Source organism: Pseudorasbora parva, chromosome 13 (genome assembly GCF_024679245.1).
Source record: "Pseudorasbora parva isolate DD20220531a chromosome 13, ASM2467924v1, whole genome shotgun sequence".
NCBI classification, from domain to species: domain Eukaryota; kingdom Metazoa; phylum Chordata; class Actinopteri; order Cypriniformes; family Gobionidae; genus Pseudorasbora; species Pseudorasbora parva.
In genome coordinates, this window is record NC_090184.1 from 17,992,708 (window position 1) to 18,002,502 (window position 9,795).

Consider the following 9,795-nt stretch of genomic DNA (forward strand, 5'->3'; position numbering starts at 1 on the left):
GCAGCTCTGTTTATCATATTGGATACATTTAAGTGTGTTTAAAATTATGTTATGTGCGTTCGCTCAGTGGCTGCTGTGACACTTGTTGCACACTGCAGTTAGAGTAAATGTTTCTGCCAAATAAAACCAGAAATCGGGGGTAATGCAGATATGACGCAATTGACAGGACTCCCTCACACGTTCCAGGTCCTTGGTTAAAATCGCAATTTTCTCACAATTTACAAATAGTTGGAAACCTTTGTGATACTGTAAGTACTCAATTGAACAAAATATATAACACTGGCCTAGTGGTTTTTGGATATTTTACTGCAAAATGTTACATAGGGCACCTTTAAGACTTGAGAATCGCACCCATGGCCGTGGCATTAACGCTGTGCTACTGTTTAGGCTGAAGAAAAGTTGTAGCTCTGTTTTAATAATTTGTATACTGCACTTTAGTTTATAAAAAATGCTGGGTTAAAAACAACTCAAGTTGGGTTGAAAATGGACAAACCATAGTTTGAACCCACAGTAAATGGACCCATTTAAACATCAGTTTCTAGGTTTGTCCATTTTCAACTTGAGTTGTGTTTTACCCAGCATTCTTTAGAGTGTGGTTATCTCTATTAGTTCAGTTTTAGTTCGTTTTACCTATTATCCTGTCCCGTAGCTGGGTCTTCTCCCTTCTCCTGCAGCTGGTATGATGATGGCAGGTAGAGATGTAGTGATGGGGTTAGATTGCCCTCAGTAAAATGTGTATCTTTAAGAACATTTTGGTCATCTTTTCTTCTCCAGAGAATCTTAAACATGGGTGTTTCTCCAAAAAAAATGAAATGATTGAGAATTAGTGTGTGGGAAATGGATGGATGTTGGATGATCATTAAATTTGCTGCTCTTAATAACTCTCTTGTAAGCATTTCAAACTATTTACTTTGAGGAGAAGAACATAGCAACAGCTTTCTTCTGCTAGTTTATAATTTTGATCACGAGACCTTTGAGATGACATAAACAATTCATTCATTCGCATGTTAACAGTTCAATGATTCCACTTGTCTTAGATGCCAAACAAAACATGCCTTTGCTAATCAAATACCTTATGAATGTCAGTAGAAAACCTTTCTGTAGGAGTTTTTGGAACATTATCATTCATTTTGTTATCACAGTTTTTTTGGATTGCTTACACACTAAAATTAAAAGTAGTACACCAGCAAAACCTTACAATGAAGAAGCAAAACATCAGCCCATATTTGCACAACGATAAGCACATTGTCAACCTTACGCTTGTTGCAAAACTCTACACACACTTAACGTACATTACAAGTCATGTTCCTTCCAATACCAAAGCACTGAGTGTCAAATTAACGAACCGTCCAACCAATTGGTCCAACACAGTCATCAGGTGTGCAAACACAACACTTGTGTGCTTAAATGTAGACACACCAATCAGGTGTATAAGCACTATAAAAGCAGCAGGTGAGTTCATCGGTCTTGAGAAATAAATGAGTTTCTTCAGTCTGCAACATTGGTCTTGTGTAGTGTTTGGTGGATTTACATTATGTTTGTAGTTTGTTGATGGTAGCCTACTTTAATCATAGGGAAGAAGAAGTGCTAAAAGTGTTTTAGGTTTATCGCAGCAGAGTGTAACTCGTGCAAACAGAGTATGGTAATGTGAAACGTGTGTTTCATATGGTAACAAAGTGTGATTTTTAAACAGAAGTGTATCGTTTTTACAAGTGTTTAATTACGTCAAGGATTTGTAGTGTTTTGCTAATAGCGTGTGGTTATGCTAATTGTGCGTAGTGTTTTGAAAACATGGCCCTGTTTTAAAAATCGTGCTTACGCAATCCAAAAAAACTCTAAATATTTAGTGGTGTTATTTAATATGAAATGGGATTCCAATTTTTTAAAATTAAAAAGTGTCCTGAGAATATTTTAGGGGAATATTTTTTTTCCCACCATGACATATGTTGATATGTTATCAGTTTGAACATCCAATGATTTAAAGGGGGGGTGAAATGCTGTTTCATGCATACTGAGCTTTTTACACTGTTAAAGACTTGGATTCCCATCCTAAACATAGACAAAGTTTCAAAAACTAATGTTGGACGTTTGATGGAGTATTTCTGTGTCAAAAATACTCCTTCCGGTTTCTCATAAGTTACAGAGAGTTTTTTTCGAGTATGGGTCGGCTTGACGTTAATAGAGCTGAAGGTCCTTGTATGGGCCGTACGGGCTCTTCTCCCGGTAGGGTGCGCGCGCGTGACTAGAGCGAGAGAGGAAATGCACGCCCATAAACACTCCGCGCTCCACTTTATTCCTATGGGTGACATCAAGCGACTTCAACACTTCAGCACGGCATTCCGGGAAGGCAGCGCTGCATTTGAACCGATTTGAACCCAGAAATGACGGGAAGCTTCACAACATCGCTTCAGTCGCGTCGCAAAGTGGATCTCCACGGTCACTGCTGTCACAGGACTTCACCAAATCATACCAAAGAAGTGTGTTTTTGACGGAGCGGTCCCAGCGATAAAGGTTTGGTCCTGCTTTGGAAGCGGCCGGTGAGTAAAACTGCTTCAAATGTCTGTACTGTTGGCTATCGTCGCGTGAGTAAACATCAGTAAACGACACGATCGCGCGCTTCGTCATTCAAATGCGCTAACGGTTACTCCATTGTTGTTCCATGTATAACGTTACACTAGTCTGACGTGCAAAACCGTTTTGCTTGCTACTGCTAAGGTTTAGTCGCATACAATAGTCCATAAACCGAATCATGTCCTCATAAACTGCGAGTAAACACACACAAATGTTGACAGGCCACTAAATACAGTACATACCACAGAGACGGACGTCCTGCTGTTGCTGTTTCTCCTGTTCAGTTTATTTCAGCCTCCGAATGACTCGGTATCATATATCTATTAGCTGAGACCGATAGCAAGGGTTTCTCCATGCTTGAGGACGTCACCGCTTTGCGCATTTGTTATTCTTTAGCTCCGCCCACACGATACGCCTCCAGGCACTCGTTTTTTTCCGGAAAGACTCGGTACAGCCCATATTTCTTTTATAAATATAATAAAACTAAAGACTTTTCGGAGATATGAAGGATGCAATACTACTCTATAGGTACTCAAGATTGACATGAGATTGACTGAAACTGAGGTGAAACAGTTTCCTTTAAAATAGTATTATTTTGTGTGTGCATGTGTGTGTGTGTGTGTGTGTGTGTGTGTGTGTGTGTGTGTGTGTGTGTGTGTGTGTGTGTGTGTGTGTGTGTGCTCTTGTTTATATTACATTGTGGGGAGAGTAAAACCTGAGATTACCTACATTGTGGGAACCAGCCAGCGGTCCCCACTTTTCAAAATGCTTATAAATCATACAGGATGAGTTTTTTTTGAGAAAGTGAAAATGCAGAATGTTTCCTGTGATGGGTAGGTTTAGGGGAAGGGGCAGCTGCATTCAAGCCTTACATCACCAAAGCATCGCATACACCAGTGTAAAGCATGCTGCCACTGGATTTTCAGCCGGATCTCACGAAAAATGCGTATAAATATTATGAGTGTGCAATGTCGTGGAATGTATATGCCAAAACTCATTTTGGCGTGCATATGATACGCTGTTTTTTACGTGCATATGATACGCATTTTATGGCGGATTATACATACGAACCCCCCACCCCACCACCCTAAACCTACCCAAGCGTGTCATATATACGCCATAAAGTGCGTATCATATGCACGCGAAAAACAGCGTATCATATGCACGCCAAAATTAGTTTTGCCGTATACATTCCACGACATTGCACACTCGTACTATTTATAAGCATTTATGTGTGATCGGGTTGGGATTTTAGAGTTTTTTTTTTTTGGGATTTTAGAGCAATCCAATTGACAAGTCTGGGTTTGGCGGTTGACAGGAGAACGGTACTCGTCGTTCCAGTAAAAGGAACTCTCAATTTCATGCTCCCAACTTTGTGGGAACAGTTTGGGGATGGCCCCTTCTTGTTCCAACATGACAGCGCACCAGTACACAAAGGAAGGTCCATAAAGACATGGATGAGCGAGTTTGATGTGGAACACCTTTGAATTAGAGCGGAGACCGCGAGCCAGGCCTTCTCATCCAACATCAGTGCCTGACTTCACAAATGTGCTTCTAGAAGAATGGACAGAAATTCCCATAAACACACTCCTAAAAATTATGGAAAGCCTTCCCAGAAGAGTTGATTCGGATTAAACCCTACAGATTAAGAATGGGATGTCATCAAAGTAAATGTGCATGTAAAAGCAGGCATCCCAAAACTTTTGGCAATATAGTGTATATACATATATTCTTTTTTTTATGGAAATAGTATTTTGACACACACAAAAAATACATTCCCAATTTGACACAATATACATTCCCAAACTTGTATGATTTTTTTTCGTTAGTTAAATGCAAATGAAGATATTATTCACTTTCATTGAATGGAAATTTGGAAATTGTGTGTTTTGTTTATATTAAGTAAAGTTGCAGTATATAATTTCTGTGCCATTAGTGACACCAAGAACAATTGCACAAATGACTGTTTTCAAATGGACACCAATTCATGTCACAGTTCATGGCTTGATTGGTTGAGCCAATGTTAGGCTGTATGATCAGTTCAGTTCACTACAGCTTGTGGTTTAAAAAGGATATAGGTCTTACAGAGACATCGTGAAGTAATGTGTTCCAGTACCTGGTGTGTTTAGTGCTCGGCGTACCATCTGATTCTCTAGTGGGACAGTGGAAGGCCGGTGGGTTAAATCCAGCGGGACTCTCTGTCTGTGTACACTGCTCCTCGCTCTCTCTCTGTCCTCTGTTCTTTTTATTGCAGTGTATGATTCCCATACCCTTAGTTCACCCTCTTTTTCAAAACGGTCTCTACTGCATTTCTGTCCCCTTGCAGAAGTGGAATGAGGTCTGTCTTTCTCATCTTTATGGGGTGATGATGTGGAGCAGTTGGAGGGTCGTGGTGACAGGACACATCGCACTCCACATGCTGCGAGAACATAAACAGAGATCATGACTAATAGGGTTTGAACGTCTTTAACTGCAGCTGCTGCCAGCATCAGCTGAATCTTGTTAAAGTAGTTATATTTATTAAAAAATATATAAATTAGAAAAAAAATAGTTTTACTACTTGTTCTAATTACTTAATTAAAATGAGCTCAAATTGATGTTTACTTCATCTGTTTGTGTTGAGATTACACAAATGACTTGTGTTACATTAACTGAAACTGGGCAAGGCTTGTTAGTTCCCAGCATGCTTTGCATATGGCAAAATCAAGAGAGAGTAAATGTTGTTATCTTATATGTAAAAGTGTTATTTTATGTATTTTTGAGCAAGATGAGAAAGGTGAGATTTGATTGTGTTTAATAGTGTTTAATATTCAATTAAGTTGCAATTATTAGAGCAGTTTAAATTATAGTGGGTTACCATTGTGCAGAAGAGGGGAGAATTTGCTTAGGCTGTGGAATAATGTCAAATGGCTGTGCTGAAGAAGCATTTAATGTTTAGCATTTCAAATGGTAATGAGTGCTATTGCTCGCTAAAGGTTTACTAGCTAGTGCAGTATTATTAATTTGTGTAATATTCAAATATGTGGAATTGAAGTGGATGAATACATATATAAAATTGAATGCATTAATAAATGTATGGGAGGCATATAACATTCACGTTAAGACTACTTAATTGGGTCACTTAAAACGTAATTATTCCGTGATGTTGAAGTTACATGAGCAAATTATGTTTGTTTAACTTAATTGATTCATGTGGGTCAGATTTACAATTAAATCATGTATCTAACTTTTTTGTCTGTGCAATGCATTACAAGAGTTCTGTAATCAGATTACTTTTTCAAGTAACTAGAAAGGTAATACATTACTTTTAAATTTACAAAAAAAAAATGTCTGAGTTACTTTTCAAATAAGTAAAGTTACTTTGTTTTTCCATTTATTGACTGACAGCTCTCCTGTCCATATGTCGAGAGAAATTGGGAATAAGTGAAGATGGGGTTGTAAGCACTGTGTGAACGAAGGACTAAACGTGAACATGCATTTACTCATCTCACTTGCAAAAAAAAAAAGAACAAAAAAAAAAGAAAAAAATTATTACTCAAAATTATTAAACCCGGTGAAATGCAATCTTAGAATATTACACATACCTGCAATAATTAAGTATATTAAATCACGTATATTAAGAATACTTTATGTGTTTAATCTCACTTTATTAACACATATCTTCTCTGGTGACATTCGATGATTCACTTCAACCATACCAAAAAGCAAAAATTAATTTAAATAAACATCACATTTTCGTAACATTTCTTCCCCTGCATCCTATTCTTCTTCAATACAGAATAGCTGAACAGCTGAATTGTATTTTTGTTTTTTGTTTTACTATGCCCTCTACTTTACTGGTGTGAATTTTTATTTCTTTCAGTCCGAGGCTTATTAATTTTACTTTTGTTATGAAAGGGTCTTTTCATTTGCCAAAAATAATACTTTTTTTGTTGTTATTAAAAGTAATGTAACACATCACTTTCCATAAAAAGTAACTAAGTAACTTTATTTAAAAGTAAAAATTACTTTTAAAATTTCCAAAGGCTTTGGCTCATTTGCTTTTTTAGGCTCTTAGTACTTTTGAAATAGCTGAAATAATTTGGCGAAGTGATGGAACTAACTACAGTAAAATGGGTTCCTTTTTTTGTTTGTGTTCCTGTGCTTTTGTTTTGTGACTTTTAGTTTGACTTTTTAGTTTCCTGTCTTCTGTGCTCTATTTTGTAATCCCTTTGTAGTTTTCATGTTGATAAGTTCCCTGATTGTGTCCAGATGAGTCTTGATAGTCTGACCCTGTGTGTATAAACCCCTATGTTAGTCAGGTCTTTTCCTTCCATGGCTGTTTTGTCGGCGTCCTTTATTCTTGTTTCCTTAGTTCTTATAGATGTTTCCCCCCTTTTGTTTTGGTTGTTGTGTTAATAAATGATTACTGCAATTAAATACTATAGTCCTGCGTCTTTAAAGTTCACCAATCTTAACAGTTTGACAGACCTGGAACTACTTTATAGCTGTGCCTTTACTAGAAAACAATTGCCTAGAAAACAATCAGAAACATTCAACAATAACTGTCATTATACAAAAGGACAGTGGAATGTTTGTTTCTGATTGGTTGATGAATGTTCAAGGCAATTGTTTAACTATAGCATAAACTATATGCTAATTGTCTATATCGTCTTTGACGATAGGGGTCCTGATGATATAGACAGTTATCAAATAGTTAAAATTGGCAGTATGGTTCTGTTCTGGGCAAGAGCAAGGAGAGCACTGATAAACTTCCGTATTGCATATAGCATTAATGTCAATATTAAAATGTACACTGTAAAAAAAGGCACATTTTTTACTTTTGCAGTACAATCGACTTGGATGTTTAAGTTATTTCAACTTAAATTTAGTTAAACTGACTTTAAAAAATGAGTTACATCTTGTATAACTAATAAAAACAAGTTTAATATTTAAAGTTACAACAATGTAAAAACATATGTTGTCATAACTTATTGAACACATCATTTTTTACAGTGTACAATCTAATTCAGGAATTAAGTTTAATTCAGGGGGAATCAGAATGCCAGATCCTGAATGGACAAGAGGAGGAGATGGGGATGGAGGAGAGTAAAGCAAAGTTCAGCGCGCTCCACTTTACACAGGCATTCAGTGCCTGTTCGCGGCGACTCAGGAAGTTGTTCAAAATCCTGCCATGCCACAGAGCTCTATTTCAAGGTTTTATATTAAATTTATATTATATTTCCCTCAGATCGTCAATGTACAATACTGATTTCACCCGGTGCTACAAGATACACCCATCGTGCAGCTCTTCTGTCAGAAGTCGATTCAAAATTGAGCTTGCGCGTATATAATGTGCGCGTCCGGTGTGAGAAACCGGCGCTGAGCTTCGGGTCCGGTGTGCGACCCCCTTAAAGGGTTAGTTCACCCAAAAATTCAATTTATGTCATTAATGACTCACCCTAATGTCGTGAGAATTAAAAACTCACCCGGAAGAGAAGACAATGCTGAATAAAGTCGTAGTTTTTGTGATTTTTGGACCAAAATGTATTTTTTAATGCTTCAAGAGATTCTAATTAACTAACTCATGTCACATATGGACTACTTTGATGATGTTTTTAATTAGCTACCTGGACATGGACAGTATAGTGTGCATACACTTTCATTGAAGGAACAGAAAAGCTCTCGGACTAAATATAAAATATCTTAAACTGTGTTCCGAAGATGAACGGAGGTCTTACGGGTGAGGAACAACATTAGGGTTAATGACATTAATTTCATTTTTGGGTGAACTAACCCTTTAAGTAGCTCAGGAGAAACATGATACCAGCTGATAATACTGAAGAAGCTTATATATGTACGCTGTGATCGTATTCCTAGGTAAGCGACTTACAACTGAGGAATACAGGAAGCGATCTGTCGTGGAGAGGTCGATATCGAAGTTTTGGACATTGCTTAGAGTAGCATAAGCTAGAATAAGGATGGGGATAGAGGAAAAACACCCCCCCCCCCCTTTTTTTATTTAGATAAGTTTAAGTTATCACAGAAGAGATGAGTTTTCAGTTATCTGTATGTTGTCAGCAATTCTGTATTCCGGATGGAGGTGGGGAAATCTTTCATCTAACAAGGAACAGTGAATTATAATTCTCTGGAAAGGGATTGCCTCTCTGTGATGGTACCACAAGCCTCCATTCCTTAGCTGAGCTTCTGGTGGGGTGTAGTCTCGTAGGAACCAATCGACGTGTGCGGGTGCTGAGCCTATGGTGGATCCATTCCATAAGGAAGAGTCAAAGCCTTGAACTTGACGTGGGCAGCGAGTGGTAGCCAGTGCAGAGAGATGAAGAGTGGTGTGCCATGGGCCCTTTTGGGCTCGTTGAACACAAGATGTGCCATAGGGTTCTGAATAATTTGAAGTGTTTTGATTGCACATGATAGAAGTTCAGCCAGAAGGGCATTGCAGTAAAGCCTAGAAATGACCAGTGCTTGGTGAACAGTCCACTATTAACTATTTGTTTATTGGCATGCATATTACTAGGATATTGGCTGTTTATTAGTACTCATAAAGCACATATTAACGGCTAAATCACATATTGAACAGACACGTTTCGTAGCTCTAGCTGAACTGATTTAATGAAAATGAACGTGGTCGCGGTGGGAGAGTGAAAGTGATCTAGTCACAGTGATTCAGTAGAGGTGGCTTTGGAAGTGGACTTGTAGGGCAGCGAAGGATTCTGGGAATTGTTGTCTTTCATCCTCATGAGACAAAAATACATTTTCTGTCTTTTCTCAGTCTAGAAAGCACCAAATAAAAAAAATATTTCACATTCCTACTACATTAATGACCTAGTTTAAATACAGATTAATCTTCTCAGAGCTGAAGTACTCCTTTAATTACATTAAAAATTTAGTACTGTATACTCTTTACTCAAGTAAAAGTAATTCAAAGTTTTACTTAAAGGGGGGGGGGGGGGGGGTGAAATGCTGTTTCATGCATACTGATCTTTTTACACTGTTAAAGACTTGGAATCCCATACTAAACATAGACAAAGTTTCAAAAGTTAAGGTGGACGTTTGATGGGAGTATTTCTTTGTCAAAAATACTACTTCCGGTTAGTCATAAGTTTCGGCAAGTTTTTTGAGATCATGCGTCCCCTTTGACGTTAATGGGGGCGGAATTTCCTTGTATGGGCCTTACGGACAATTCTACCGGAAGCGCGTGAGAGAGAGAGGGAGAGAGCGAAAGTA

At 37.9% G+C, this 9,795-nt stretch overlaps 1 long non-coding RNA gene across 1 annotated transcript in view; it reads right to left on the bottom strand.

Annotated features, from left to right (window-relative positions):
• Nucleotides 1-636: 636 nt before the first annotated feature.
• Nucleotides 637-9,795, bottom strand: part of LOC137038623 (uncharacterized) — a 28,831-nt gene continuing 19,672 nt past the window's right edge. The window contains exons 3-4 of the long non-coding RNA XR_010897528.1: nt 4,688-4,990; nt 637-796 (exon numbers count right to left, since the gene is read on the bottom strand). This is a non-coding gene — a long non-coding RNA (uncharacterized lncRNA). The remainder of the gene's footprint in view (nt 797-4,687; nt 4,991-9,795) is intronic.